Consider the following 15,459-nt stretch of genomic DNA (forward strand, 5'->3'; position numbering starts at 1 on the left):
AAGCAGAAATTATTTTCTATTTTTCATTGCAAGGTGATGTTTTTGCTAATCAGACTACCAGAATCAATGCACCATAAAAGATCATTTGGCACAGAGAATATTCATCGCCGATAAACTTAACTACTTTTCAAAGGGGAAAGAAAACTGCTCTGTGAAGTAGCAGACAGGTCTCATATTGGCCTGACACGAGCAGACAGAGCTGATTGCTGCTATACCATAGCTCAGACATGGTCATGTTTTACAGAACTTCTGCCACACATAGGCAAGTTACCTCCTGTAACCGTGCTAGAACCCACATCATTTTCACAGAAGCCTTTTTACTCCATTCCACCAGAAATGGGCTCTAGTGGAGTTCCACAGACCTCCATCCTAGCCCCAGTTCTCTTCAACGTCTTCCTTAATGACCTGGATGCAGGACTCAAAGGAATACCAAGTAAGTTCGCCAGTGACACTAAACTGGGAGGAGCTGTGGACTCCCTCAAGGGCAGAGAGACCTCGATAAATTGGAGAGATGGACAATCACCAGCTGTATGAAGTTTAACAAGGGCAAGTGCTGGATTCTGCACCTGAGATGGGGCAACCCTGGATGTACAGACAGACTGGGAAATAAGGGGTTGGAGAGCAGCACTGTGGGAAGAGACCTGGGGGTCCTGGTCGGTGGCAAGTTGGACACGAGTCAGCAGTGCCCTGGCAGCCAGGAGGGCCAACCCTGTCCTGGGGGGCATCAGGCAAAGCATCACTGGCCAGGCGAGGGAGGGGATTGTCCCACTCTGCTCTGACCTGGGGCAGCCTCATCTGCAATATTGTGGCAGTTTTGGTCACTGCAATATAAGACAGATATTAAGCTATTAGAGAGTGTCCAAAGGAGGGCAACAAAGACAGTGAAGGGCCTTGAGGAGAAGCTGTACGAGGAGTGGCTGAGGTCACTTGGTCTGTTCAGCCTGGAGGAGACTGAGGGGAGACCTCACTGCAGTTACAATTTCCTCATGAGGGGAAGCGGAGGAGCAATACCGACCTCTTCACTCTCGTGACCAGTGACAGGACTCGAGGAAAGGGCATGAAGCGGAGTCGGGGAAGGTTCAGGGCGGATATTAGGAAAAGATTTTTCACCCAGAGGGTGGTTGGGCACTGGAAAGGGCTCTCCAGGGAAGTGGTCACAGCACCAAGCCTGACGGAGTTCAAAAAGTGTTTGGACAACGCTCTCAGGCACACGGTGTGACTCTTGGGGTGTCCTGCACAGGGCCAGGAGTTGGACTCTATAATCCCAATAGGTACCTTCCAGCTCAGCAAATTCTGTGATTTTATGATCTGGTGGAAGAGTAGCATCAGTGAGAGCCCCCTAAAACTGACACTACAGATTTACAAAAGAACACTCTTTCAGTCAAGATGATCTGTCACTATTATTCACATCCAGAAGCATCTTAATCCGCAGGAAGCCCCGCTGCAGTCAATTACCAGGCAATTCCTGCCCCTGTGAGCTTTGGTCCAAGCGTGTCACAGTTTGACTCAGAGGGACACCTTCACTCACTTCCTCCTCCAAACAGGAGAATGTGGTTTCAGCAAAACACATATTCTCGAGGACTCATTGCTCAAGCAGCGAGTCCTCGGATGTACTGGCCCCATGGCAGGCAGATTTGTGCCAGATTTTACCTCTTGTATCCTAAGGCAGCCTAACTCACAGAGAAACAGAGACAGGCCATGTTTACTCAGAAATTCTAGTTATAGTAGCCTACATAGCTTTTCATTTAACTGCCAAGATTTTGTTCTCCTTTTGTGAGCCCAAAGGAAGGGAAAAACATACTGGTAGGACTGCACCATTGTAACTGAGGATAGGATAAGGACACCATTTTAATGAATTGTGATTAGATTAACTGATGGATAAAGAGAATTTGCAAGATCTGCCTAGTTTGTATCTAAGGTGGAGACCTGTGTGATGCAAATTGCAGGACCACTGAGGAAAACAGTGCATGTTTAGGAGAGAAAACATCATGAACATGAAATTATCTTTCAAACTGTACGGCACAGTAGACATGCAGCCTCTAAGATGGGTATATAAATACATAAAAAACATTCAAGTACTTCTAGGTGTACTCAAAACAACTTTTTTTTTTTTTAATGACTTTTTCATGACTTCCCTAGTTCACATTAAGTATTGGTAGCACTGATTTTGTAAAAAAATATTCTTCAAAACACATCTCAGGAGTATACTAGACTATATTACTTTCATTGAATAGGAAGTTAGTGGCATAAAATCCTTCATCAATAATCTTAGTGTAGTCCTATTCCAATGCAATTTATGCTGCTCAAAAGCTTTCGAGGCACTTTCTCCTTGAATAATGATGCCGCTTCTTTTACTTTGCTCTTTGTGGCTTGCACACCATTTCAGATTTGATAAATCAAGCCCTAAAACTTTTATGATTATTCTGGTTGTTTCAAGACTCCTTTCCACATACTATTTTCCTGTCTTATGTTTTCATTCTCTTTTCCATTCTTATGTCGCTGTACTTCATAAATGCACTTTGTTTTACAGAGTTTTACTAGCCTGGATTTTATTCTGTCTCTTTATTATTACTTTCTACTTCTTTTATTCCTTTTGTTTTCTTTTTATCTACTTTCATGTCTCTATATTGTTACAGTGTGCTAGAGTACACAGTAGGAGTGAAGCTGCATTCTGAATTTAGAAGGGGAAGGAATCAGCCCTAATCTGGGCACAGTCCCCCTTTTTTTTGCTGGAGTAACAAGCACAGTTACACAGTTATGCTTTCAGTTTAATTACATTGAGTATTATTTCATTAGCCTTTCCTTTTACTAATCATAACAAGGTTTGTAAACTCTTTTGTATGGATGTACCCAACACAACAATGGCCATAGCTCACACACAATTTAAATACATTGTAAACTGCTATTTGAACACACTAGAGTGACATGAACATTAGGAGATAAGATAGCATGAAGGGAACTAAATAGTAAATGACTGCATGCTTTCTGGGACAGTTGTATTAAATAAAAAACACATTTGAAAAACAGAGAACCTGTCATGGCTCAGCTTCCCTGTCTCCTTCTCCTCATATTTTCACACTCTCCTTCTCCTTTATTTCAATACTTATGTCGAAAACACAAATTCATGGAAATACTCTAACAACTAACCATCTGGAATTTAAAGTGCATGATTTCAGATGTAAACCGAATTTCTTCTTGCATGACAAAGGAAGGTGATGGAGCAAAGGATTCAGAGCAACCTGCCTGCTTAAGATACAGACACAGTGACTGCACAGCAAGGGAAGATGGCCAGGCTCCTGCTCTGTGGAAGAGTACATATGTGGTAGGCCTGTGCTAATGCTGAATTTCCTCTTTAGAGCTTTAGATACCAGTCCTTAAAACATTTTCTTCCTAAAACCACATCATTTTCAGAATTTGCAAGAGCCAACACTTCCCTAATTGTCAACAAGAACAGGGGGAAATCACTGTGTGGCAGGTATTTTAATGAACCTTTTCTCGCTCCTGTTTCTCTCCCTTCTGTTTTTTGTTGTTGTTGTTGTTGTTGTGTTGGTTTTTTGTTTTTGTTTTTGTTTTTTTTTGGTTGCTGTTTGTTGGGGGTTTTTTTGTTTGGTTGGTTTTGGGTTTTTTTGTTTGTTTTTGGTTTTTACTGTCCCTCTTTTCCCCTGCAAATATATTTCTGCTCTAAACTGTCTAATTTTACACATACAAAACTTGTATACATGGAACTGATCCCATGAGTATAAGACTGAGGGGCAAATAGTTCAGTTATGTCCAGCTGTGATTTCATATTTATATATAAAGTAGCAGGGTTTTGTTCTATTGTTTTTTTGGTTTGTTTTTTTTTTTAATAACACCATCTCAGAGGTACAATTCTACAATCCACATTTAATCTACCAAATAATGATAAAAAAAACTGGTTTACTAATCAGTTTATATAACCATTTGCTTTTATTTTTTGACTAGAGGTTCTCAACTATTACCTGCTTTTCTAACGATAATTATTTTGTTAATGCTATGAATCCATAGTTCCATTAAAGTTCAAAATAACTGTGGGAGGTAAAGTCCCAGTTCTCTTACATTTAATATTTTTTCAGTCTTCTCAGTTATTCTCAAAATGTTATGAAAATTGACAAGTTTCCTATTTCTGATCTTACTTATTCTAGTGATCTAATTACTCCTTCTTGTTCTGTGATTTTTATGCAATTATTATGCCATGAAAACAGCTTGTTCTGTCAAATTGTTCTTTTTGTTTCTTCATGAAGTGTTAGTACACTAAAAATAAAAGAAAGTGTTCTCTGTAACAAAGCCATAAATAACTCCTAGCATCTTGTTTTCTTTTAAACATATTTCTAAAACTCTTATTAATAAATGAGACCTCCTATTTACTGGAAGATATTGAGTGTATGAAAATAAAATCTTGCATCACAACACACTATCTCTGAAATGATCTGTGCCAATCACATCAGATTGTTCTCATTGCCTCAATCAGGCACAATTTAATCAGAAATAAATTAGACTTCCTCTATTAGAGTAAAAATACACACTTGATTCTTATTCATACTCTTAACATATTTGCCAGTATCCGCAATCTCATAAGGATTAAGGAGCTCAGCAGGTCTTCTGGCAAAGTGATGCTTTTTCAGCTGATCCCCAGGTCTGTTTTCCTAAGTGCACAACACACAAGACATTATGTGTGATAATGGATGCCTTTTTGGCTGATGACACTGAGGTTGTATTAAGTGACAAGCTGATAATATCTCTTTCCCTGTAACTATATCTGTAGCCAGATGTCAGTTCTTTGTTTCAGCTAACCGTAGGTAAAATGAGGACCATTTTCTTGAATGAACTACATCTTTAGCCTAAGTAAGAATAGAAGGTTTTCTAAAAAAAACTTTTGAAAAAAATGAGTTTGACAAGAGAATAGTCCCTGTACAAAAATATCAGATGGTGCTTTATGGGTAACTTTCTAAATAAAACTGAATAAAGCACTAGGAAACTATACCCCAAAAAAAGAGAAAAATCTTGAACCAGAAAGGAGGTAACCTTCTGAAGAAAGAGATTCATTATCTTTTATCTGAATATCAAAATGTTAAATTAGTGTGGGCAAAGTCTTCGGGTTCACCAAGCATATCTCAGTCACCGCCCCTGGAGATGTTCAAGAGATGACTGGATGTGGCACTTAGTGACAAGCTGGTGACATGGCAAAGGTTGGACTTTTGGAGGTCTTTTTCAACCTAAATGATTCTGTGATAATGGTGTATGTTTTTGCCTTTGTCTAGCCTCGGCTAATGCCCCATTTGGCCTAAGATAATCAAAGAAAACTACCTTTTCCCTGTGCCTAAGGCTCTTAAAGTCAAAGTCTTAAAGTCATCACCAAACTAACAATATAACCCATGAAATAAGATGGGGCTGAGAAGAAACACTTAGTCATTCTCTCAGAGGAAACATGTAGCTGCCTCAGGTCACACAGAATATGGTCACAGCAATCTGCATCAGGCTCCAGGATGGGCTATTACGAGCATCTATCAAAAAAAAAACCCAAATAAATACAGGAATGAGGGTTATCCTCAGATGTGATTAAAGAAAACACTGGAATTGCAGAACACTGAATGAGCTGCTGTCCTATAAAATCCTTTAGCGATGAGACAGCCTTGATTCATTCCATGTCAGCAAAAATTGTCAAATGAATGACACACTTGGGCATTGAGCATTCAGGCTTCACGATGCCAAATGAAAGAAGAAGACGAAAAGGTCCATCTCGATACATTCAACTCTTTCCCTAATGGTTTATATAATGATAAGTATTATGAATCAAGCAGATGGGAAAATTGAAACAGAGGTGACATTTGATTCGTATGTTTGCATCTCCTCATTCTCTTGCATGAAGTGCTCCACAAGGCAGGAAAAGAAAGAATGAATTAATTTCCCTTAACTTTAATTTCTATGTGAGAAATCTCCTTTCATGCAAGTACTCTAATGAACAGCTTATTTGCTTGGGAAGACCATGATGGTTGGAATGAAGAAGGTTACAGTCACTTTCATAGCTTCCCTTCCCAGCAAGTAATTTGGATGCTTGGTCCTCAACTCAAAAACTTTTCTTCCATATGGTCCCATGGCCCAGGGATGCATAACACCCCACTGATAAAAAAATCTATGGAAGACCTACTACTGTTTTCTCCCACACTGATTTACCTCACTGAGAATCACTAAGTATGGACATGTGACTTTTATGTATTTATAAAAATCCCGGCTCCTATTTTTTCTATTAACAGCCACTACAAGGAAGAAACATAAATGCACTCATCATTTTCCCCTTAGACTTTATAAAAATCAGGATAGCTACTGCAGATTGGCTTCTAAAATAATAAAAGGCATGTGGCCTTTTACACTGCTTCATTTTGCACAGATTAGGAGAGCTCACCAGCTAAGATGTTTATCAATTATGGTTTCAGCTTGCTACCATTTAATGGCTTATTTCTCTGAGGCAATGAAAAGGCAAATTTACACAACTACTTTGTACCTCACATGCTCTCTCATACAGAGCTCCATTCTCTTTCAACATATCTATCAATCAATATATCTATATTTCCTTACAGAAGTTGAGTAAGAAGTGAGGGCAGTGGCATTGTACATGCATGGCATTCAGTGTACCCTGAATATCTTGTTTAGATTAACTACTGCAGGGAAGTGCCTTTCCTGTTTTTTGGAACAGGGAATAAAGGTGTAGATCCTGTCTTTGTAGCTCCAGGCAGGCAGAGTTGAGGTGACTGCAGTACCCTCTGAGGATTGTGCCTGATCATTGACTGGAGGGGGCTTTAATCCTTGAGGATTACAGTCAAAGAGATTGTGGAAAAACAATAAGAAGCAGTGCTTTTAATTTGTTCTTGAGCAGCATAGTTTGCCAAATTTTCTTACTAATGCCAGCTATTCTAAAATTGTGCTTCAAAGATTTGAGACATACATTTTATAAGTGGTTTAAAGAGGTACCAGTATCGTGCTGATTTAGAATAAATCTGCATTTGGTTTACTTGGAAAATCCTAACCGTAGAGTCACTTGTGTTGGAAGCAAACAAGATCATCTAGTTCCAACCCTCCTGCCATGGGGAGGGACACTTTCTACTAAGATCAGCTTGCTCAAAGCCCCATCCAACCTAACCTTGAACACTTCCAGCAATGGGGCATCCACAACTTCTGGCAACTTCTTCCAGTGCCTCACCACCCCCACAGTAAAGATGTTTTTCCTAATGATCTAAACCTACTCTCAGTCTGAAGCCATTCCCCCTTGTCCTATCACTATGTGTCCTTGTAACATGTCCCTCTCTTGTGGGCCCCCTCTAAGTACTGGAAGGCTGCAATTAGGTCACCTGAGGGCCTTTTCTCCAGGCTGAACAACCGCAACTGTCTCAGCCTGTCTTCACAGGAGAGGTGCTCCATCCCACAGATCATCTTCGAGGCCTCCTCAGGGATCCCTCCAACAGATCCAGATCCTTCTTATGTTGGGAGTCCAGAGCTGGACAAAGCACTCCAAGTGGAGTCTCATAAGAGTGGAGTAGAGGGGGAGAATCACCTCCCTCATCCTGCTGCCCACGTTGCTTTTGATGCAGCCCAGGATAATAATCTGGCTATAGTCCTGATTACTACAACACATACACTGCATCTCACTCTAAGGGAAGAATATATTGCCAAAACCACACATAACTGTTGGGGGATCTCTCTGGCTGTTTGCTAATCTCCAGAGAGGACATAAGATGTAGATTTGAGCCACACAGCTCTGCCTTGCCTGGGATAGAGACAGCTGATACAGTGGAACTTTCCATGCAAGGCTGGGATATCCAGAAACACTTTAGCTGGAAAACGCTCAGTGCGGAATGGACCAAAATGAAGGGAAAATGCTTTTCCTGCCTGGCTTTTAATTCTGCAGTTTTTCTTGCCTTTGGCCAAAGCTGCTTACTTTCAGGACATGCTGCAGTGTGCACTGCACGTGGAGCCATGGGAGCTGGTGTCTTCATTTCAGCAGTGCTCGTTCTGTTGTTATTTTTCACTCTTTTGTTTATTAGTCCTCTTCACTGGAGATATTCAAGACCTGCCTGGATGCAATCCTGTGCCCTGTGCTCTAGGATAAACTTGCTTGATCTTGGGAGGTTGGACCAGATGACCCACTTTGGTCCCTTCAAATCCTACCCATTCTGGGGACTTTTTGGAAAGTAGATAAAAGCGTTAAGATACTTGCAGAGCTATCTTTGAAAAAGAGAGAGGGGAGCTCTTTCTCAATTTGCAATTAATACTGGACTGCCTGAGTGTTAATTAAGAAGGTAGAATACCTGGATCCACGTATAATCCAAGTGGATTTTTTTCTTTTTCTGTAAAACTCCAAGTGTATCTAAATTTTGGACACACTTAAATTTCTGTAATTTCTGTACAAAGGATAAATGAAGGTGCAGAGTACTAGAATAATGGAGAGACAAATATAAAATATTCCTATTTTATCTGTATTGAGAAGTAAAAAAAAAAAATCCATTAATACAATGGTTGCTATATTTTAAAGTCATAATGAGCCACACAGGTTTTATTAATGCATAACATAATTTTTAAAAATTCCTTACAAAAAATAAAGTTATCATACCTGAGTGCTTCAGGGACCAGTATTTCCAACTGAGGCACATTTAGAGCCATTCACAGAATGGAAAGAATGAAGCTTTGGAAAAACCTATGGAATAGTCTTCATTTTTAATCTCAGTCAGCTGGAAAGCAGATGTTCATGTTTTGACAGCTATTTAATGGCAGAGGACAAGGTCCAAGCCAGCTGTGCCAGTCTTTCTAAGCACATCATGCCAACATTTACTCATATGGATGATAGCCTGCTAGCACTGTAAGGACATGAAAATGGGCACATGAACTTGAAATATAAAAGTTCTAGAAAAAACCCTACCCAAGGATGATAACTGAGTCACACAGCCCTTCACAGCCTCAGGGCAATATTCTTATGTCACTGTTAATGGCCTGCTTTTAGTGCATAATTTTAATCATGAAAGTGACAACAGTAACCACATTTATGAAAAAAATAACTTCATAAAGGTGGAACAAACTATAAACAACGTTCAGTAAAGCTAAGTGATGTTATAACAACAAATTTGAGTTGTAAACACCTCAAGTATCCTCTGTGAGTTATAATACCTTCTTGTATCTACTTTACTAAGCTTTAGCAATAAATCCTAAGGAAATGCGTAACGTAAGGAAAGAAATGGTCCTTTTAATTATGAAGCTTTTATTCACTTAAAATATTAATGAATATAAAAATATTACCCTGTTTTTATGACTTAGCAGAAAAATACAACAGTGACTCCTTCACTAGACAAGCAACCTTTTATCATCTGAACACTGCTGGTACAAAATGTAAGTGTTCTGCAAAGGAAAATGGATAAGAGTATGAGATGAAGTTTCTTTTGACACTTCTAAGAAAAAGGTTCAGAAGAAAAAAAATGCATAAACTTGATTATGTTCTGTCCTTATTCGAGCTGACAATATAGGGAAATTCAGAATTCAAGAATTGTAATAGAATATGGATCAGTATTTTATAAACTAAGGTCTCAGGATTAGGGTATTAACACATAATCCTGTTGATTTTTCTGGATACAGGTTCCCTTGGAACCACCTGATGAGCCTACACTAAAGAATTTAAAATTTGAATTCACTCAAAAATTTTTGAAGTACCTACAGGGGCTCTTCCTTTTCTACAAACCAACTCTTGATTTTTGTAAAATGCATTAAAAATGTTGCCATTACTTAAGCTATTAAAAATTAATACACCATTAAAAAAGAACAATATTTAAGATAACATTATTTTAAAATAATATCTAACATGACCTGTATGATTTACCTAATAACTGTTGTTACCAATCACAGAGACTTTAAAATGGCAATGAAATATAAGGCAATAAGGGCTTTCACACTCAAATAACTATTGTCTGGGACAGAAGAGAAAAATATTGTGATTAAATGGTTTATGAGCTCAGGAAGAGACTGGAGCTGAGTCTTGCAGTGTGACATAAAACTTAAACAATACTCTGAATTCTCAACTTCAACCTACTGCCAAATTTTAGATAGTTCACTATCTGTGAGTCTTGGACAGATGCAAGAACAAACCACTGTGTGATATCCTTTCTTTTCTATGAATGGCTGATGGAATTGAAAAATGGCAGCAAGAACATTAGTAAAGAAAACAAATTCTGAACAATGTTAATGTGCATCAGACTGCAAATATAACAATAATCTGGACATTTAAAATGTAGTCCAAGGCATAAACCTAATGAAGTTTCCATTAGAGCTTATTTAAAGGTAATCAAATTTTACTGTCAATCGGTTTAAGAATATTGCAAAGTTGAGTTAAAAACACAGGTAAGTCTCTCTAAACCACTTAGGAAGGAAACTCTTTCCGTCATTCACACTCCTGGAGAAAGAAACCCTTGTTAGTTGCAGCTTTTAGTTATGGAGTTTAACAAGGTCACAGTGTCCTTACAGCAGCAGCTGGTAGGATATTTCTCCTTTTAATAGTTTCTGGTTTAATTAGCATTGTTATCAGAGATGGTACTTTTCCTTGTGGCAGCACATAAAACAATATACAATAAAAAAAAATGAAAAGGAAAACAAATACTGAAAAGGACCCACAGATAAGAATGAAGTGAGTAGGTTTATCAGAAGTTTAAAAAATGGGTTTTGTAATAGAAAACATTGGGTATTGTTTTATGCATATGGCATTCCAGCACCTCCAACCAGCCCATGTTACACTTCAAGCCAAAACAAAGATTGTAATCCTCTTTATTGACTTGATTCATTTGAAATAACAGTAGCAGAAACAATTCCTCTGGGTTCTGCTGACACTTACTAGGCCAATCAAATATTGAAACTGTTGAAGAAGAAAACTTTTTTAAAAGCCTGCTCTACTTCATTACTTTTTCAATGAGAATTTGCATACTTTTTAATGACAGACACTGTTGATGTCCTCCACACTGATGCAGGAAACATAACTAAGCATGAATGCCATCCCTTCCTGCTTCTGGCTGCCCTGTGTATCCGAATCTTCTCAATTCCTTTATCTTATTCAAAAGTCCTCTTAAAATTCAAATCTGCAGAATTTCTTATTGGGTGAAAAAGGGAATTTGTCATCACAAGAACAAAACACACAGAACATGTTTAAGTTTACAGAACTGTCACCTCCTATGGATTAACTTCCTAGAGATGCCATGAACGAGTCCCACAAACAGCAGCTGAAAATACCAAATGTTTGAACCCTCGAACTCTGACATCTTGGAAGTCACTGAAGTTTAATCACTTCCTGACCATGGACACAGCTACGTTATACCACATCATCCTTATCCATGAAATACTGTGGAAGATGAGAATTTCCCCATTTCCTTTACACCCTCCCATCACTGTGCACATAGCTAAGAGCTAACATGTGCTGGTTTAGGGGAAGGATGGAAGAGTTCTTTAGCATTAGCACCTCTATATATCCATATATATACTTAATTTTATCAAAGAGCAACACTGCAGCATTGATGTTTGGTGAAAGTTTCAGAACTACAAGTAATCACAGATTTCCACCCTGAAAATCTAAACTGCAAGAACTGGCCTGAGGCTGGCAATTGCTGCTACCACAGTTTCAGCTGAATGAGCTATCATTTGACCCTAAAGCACCTGTCCAGCCAAAACATATCACAGAATGGATGACAACAGCTATTTCAGCAGTATTTGTAGAGACAAGAACACATCAAGAGTCAATAGTGAAAGTAATAAAAAAGGATAAACTTTCCATTACAAATAAAACCCAAGAAAACCTTTCTGATCCTGTTTGTACAAGAAATTGTGTATAATGCCAAGGATTAGAAGCGGAGGGGGAAAAATAAACTCCACACGTTATAACTGGTCAAATAAAAAAGGATGTCACTATAACCCCCAGAAACAGCCTTCAGGAAAATAAGCACATCTTTGTGTAAGTAATTTTGCCACTGTGTTTACAGTTTCTTTGAGTATTTCTTATCTAAAGTTATTAGCCATCTCAAAAGCATGGGTGAAAAAAGGAAAAACAAACCTAGGAAACCAACAACTAAAGAGCTCTTTCAAAGGCATATTTGAAATTATATAATAAGCATTACTCCTCTCCTCCTGCCTTTTATCATTACTTAATGATGCATTGTTGGAATTGAGTGCTTAGTGAAAAACTTCATGGAAAAGCCTTTGAACCTAGTGATGGCCTGACAATTTGAAAATTTTAGAATTAAAAAGTACCATGGAGCTAGGTTTGGTATTTCAGGGATCACAATATTAAGTATTTGTGAAGAATTGTGAGCAGTGTTTTAATTGCACTGGATCTAGAGGAAACAAAAATATGTCTCCACACTGCTTATTCCATACAGGCTTATGGCTGCAAGAGGAAAGACAGGTGGACTTTGGGCTTTTAGGAACACTCTCACATCATAACCAGTGGAGGACACTAACAAGGACACTGAGGACCGAGTGGGTGCACCACAATCAAGACATGACCTACTGCTGGCTACCAAATCTGTGTAACATGCTAGAATTCATTTGCTATCTTGTCTGTGCTGAGCTGCCTTGCTGTAAGTTGAAAGTCAAGACAAATACTTGTACTCTTGAACCAGATATTCCTAAAACCTCAAAATACATTTATTCAAAGTAGAACACCAAAGAATTTTGTGTCTGAATATATAATTTTCAAGTAACTCAAACAAGAAAACTCCCTAAACCACCGCCTTTACAGTTTTTACCCTCTGTAATTTTGGGGTAAAGCAACACAAATAATTATCCCCAACTATAAAATATACACCTTCAGCATTCTCTTACTGCTTGATTTATTTCCAACAAACAGCAGTTTAACCTATAACTAGCTTTCTTGAATGTGACCTGAAATTTTCTTTTTACCTTGGGAAAATATTTTCTTATAGCCTAATCTACAGTGTCTTTGGAAAAGGGAACACTAGTTCAATATATATATAAAGAAAAAAGAAGTCTCTGATATGCAAGCAGCTGTGACCTTTAACATATGTTTCAAAATCACAGGGAGCATTTCAATTAATAACTTTATCAAACTGCTGCATTAAAATTGCTACAAATTATTTACTCAACTTCATTAACAAAAGACAATTTCTGCAACACAGCCAAAATAACTCTGAGAAAAAGACAGCATGCTGTGTCTGGTCACGGGGCAATTGAGCCCATTTAACACAGAAGGGGAAAACAGCAGAAAGTAAATGAAAAGTGCCATGATTGAGCTTGGAAATCTTACTGACAGAAAGTGATCACATTTCAAAAAGGCTGTGATAAAGAAACCATCATTAAGCAATTCCTCTGTGGCATCAGAACACATTAGGAGGCAGGAGCCTGGAATTAGAATTCTGAGAAGGAACTTTAAACACAGAGTGCGTCATTTTTTAACTCTGTTATTTACAGATTTATTGTGATTTTCTTTTTTTTCCCTACAGCTACTTCTCAGCTAACTCTGGAAGAACCCACACTGCCATCAAGCACCGTGGAGGTCGCTCCATACATCTGATTACCCCCACGCTTGATTCATAGGAGCATTGCAAGACACATACTGAAAGCTACGGAGAACAATCCATTCATTCCTAAGACAGATGCATGTTACCAAATGCTTTTGTGCTCTGGATGCTAGAAGCAGCTAACTAAGTTTTATGGTAACAGTAACTGTTTCCAGAATTAGTGGTTCTTCCCTTTAAATAGTGGTTCTTAGGAAAAGGTAGGTATTGATCAGAATAAATCAGCAATTGGAAACATGAGCAATAAATTTAAAAGGATGTTGCTAAGGGAAAGACTGTGATGGAAACTCATAAATTCACAAGGGAAAAAGCTTACTTATAAAGGTTCATATGTGGAATAAATAATGTATCTTTTCTGACTCCAGCTACAGAAACTCTGAAAGAACCTTCATAGGGAAGCAAACCAATATTATTAAATTTGCTGCAGGTTATCCACTTGAATAAAGCAGAGTGGCCTCAAAGCCTGCTGCTAGGAAAATAACAATTACTGCTTGCTCTGGTTTTTATACAATACCTCAAAACACATCTTTAATTTAGAGTCACTGTACACTAACAATGACAAAGATACTTTGTTCTCGAAGGTGTAATAAGTGTGTAAGGCAAAGCAGACATAGAAGGGAACATTTAAATCCTCAAAACCATAAGCATCACAGAGAACCTGAAAAGGATTGATGGTCATATTTGCAAAAATGCTTATTTGATGAAACACAAACCACACCTGACCACTGTCTCCCTAGACATCCAGAGACATAAGGGTTCCTAATAGTCTGTCTAATCCCCATCCCAGTGCTGAAAACACATAAAGGCTTATGAAAAACCCTGAACATTCATTTTCTCTGGACCACAGTTTTATGAGGGACAGATGCAAGAGCACTTGTTACCAAAAACAGACAATGTACTTTCTTCTTAAAGAAACAGGCCAAAGCCCTCAAAAGCTTTTCCCTAACAGTCAAGGATCTTACCTGTGAAATTAGAAATGTAAGTCTGGAGTCTTTTAGATGGAAGATGGCATTGAATAGTAAGTCATTGAAGTAGGATTTTCTTTTAATGCTTATTTACACTTTTACCAGGGAAATGTCACAGAAATATGGCTAAACACTACTATTGCCTTCATTAAAACAAAAAAATGGGTGACACATGAATACTTCTTGCAAGGATCTTGAGAGAAAGAAGGAGAGAGAGAGAGAGAGAGAGGAAGAGAGAGAGAGAGAATGAGAAAATGAGAAACTGGAAACACAGAAAACTTAAATCTTGTCTTTGATACTGGTAGGGCTTAGCTGCTCTAGCTGATGTACTCCAGGACATGAACAGAAGCAGAAATCTACCTCTCTTGTGAGCTTTCCAGTAAAAGAGGTGTGCCTCTATCCAGTTCTAGACATCCCAAAGTCACTGAATCCTATTTTATGGTCTTGTTTAAATCTTCCTTAAACATTTAACTTGCTTAGATGTCTCTCCTTTCTCAGTACGCAGGTATTTTTGAAAATGATAGCCCATCTTACTTACCAAAGTTTACATAAGAAAACTTTGACTGAAAGAGAAATTAAAGCCACATTTCATTAATCTTAACCCAGTACTTTAAGCATAAAAGTATTTCTTCTGTAATTACCAGCTTCCCCTCAACCAGTTTCTACCTTCACAGTCTCTTACTGAGAAGTCATTCTGCTACTTATACCTAAAGTACTACAAAGGGATTTAAGATTAGCTCTTTTTCTGTCCTATTCTTTTAGATGTTCTTCTGAGCTCCTTTGGAGCCATTTATGTTCCTTCTTCATTCCTCATTTCTCTTCCCAGACATGGCTTCTGCCTCCTTTGTCTCTTTGAAATCCCCATCTTCTACAGAAATAAGCAACACGCAGAAGTAGCGTTCTGAAATCTCACCTCCTGACGT

The 15,459-nt window shown here is 38.3% G+C and overlaps 1 protein-coding gene across 3 annotated transcripts in view; it reads right to left on the reverse strand.

Moving 5' to 3' along the window:
* CADM2 (cell adhesion molecule 2) overlaps positions 1–15,459 on the reverse strand; it is a 610,241-nt gene that overhangs the window by 145,444 nt on the left and 449,338 nt on the right. The gene's annotated exons all lie outside the window — the stretch shown is intronic.

This window comes from Neopelma chrysocephalum, unplaced genomic scaffold, assembly GCF_003984885.1.
Source record: "Neopelma chrysocephalum unplaced genomic scaffold, ASM398488v2 Primary Assembly neopelma1_87, whole genome shotgun sequence".
Classification (NCBI taxonomy): Eukaryota; Metazoa; Chordata; class Aves; order Passeriformes; family Pipridae; genus Neopelma; species Neopelma chrysocephalum.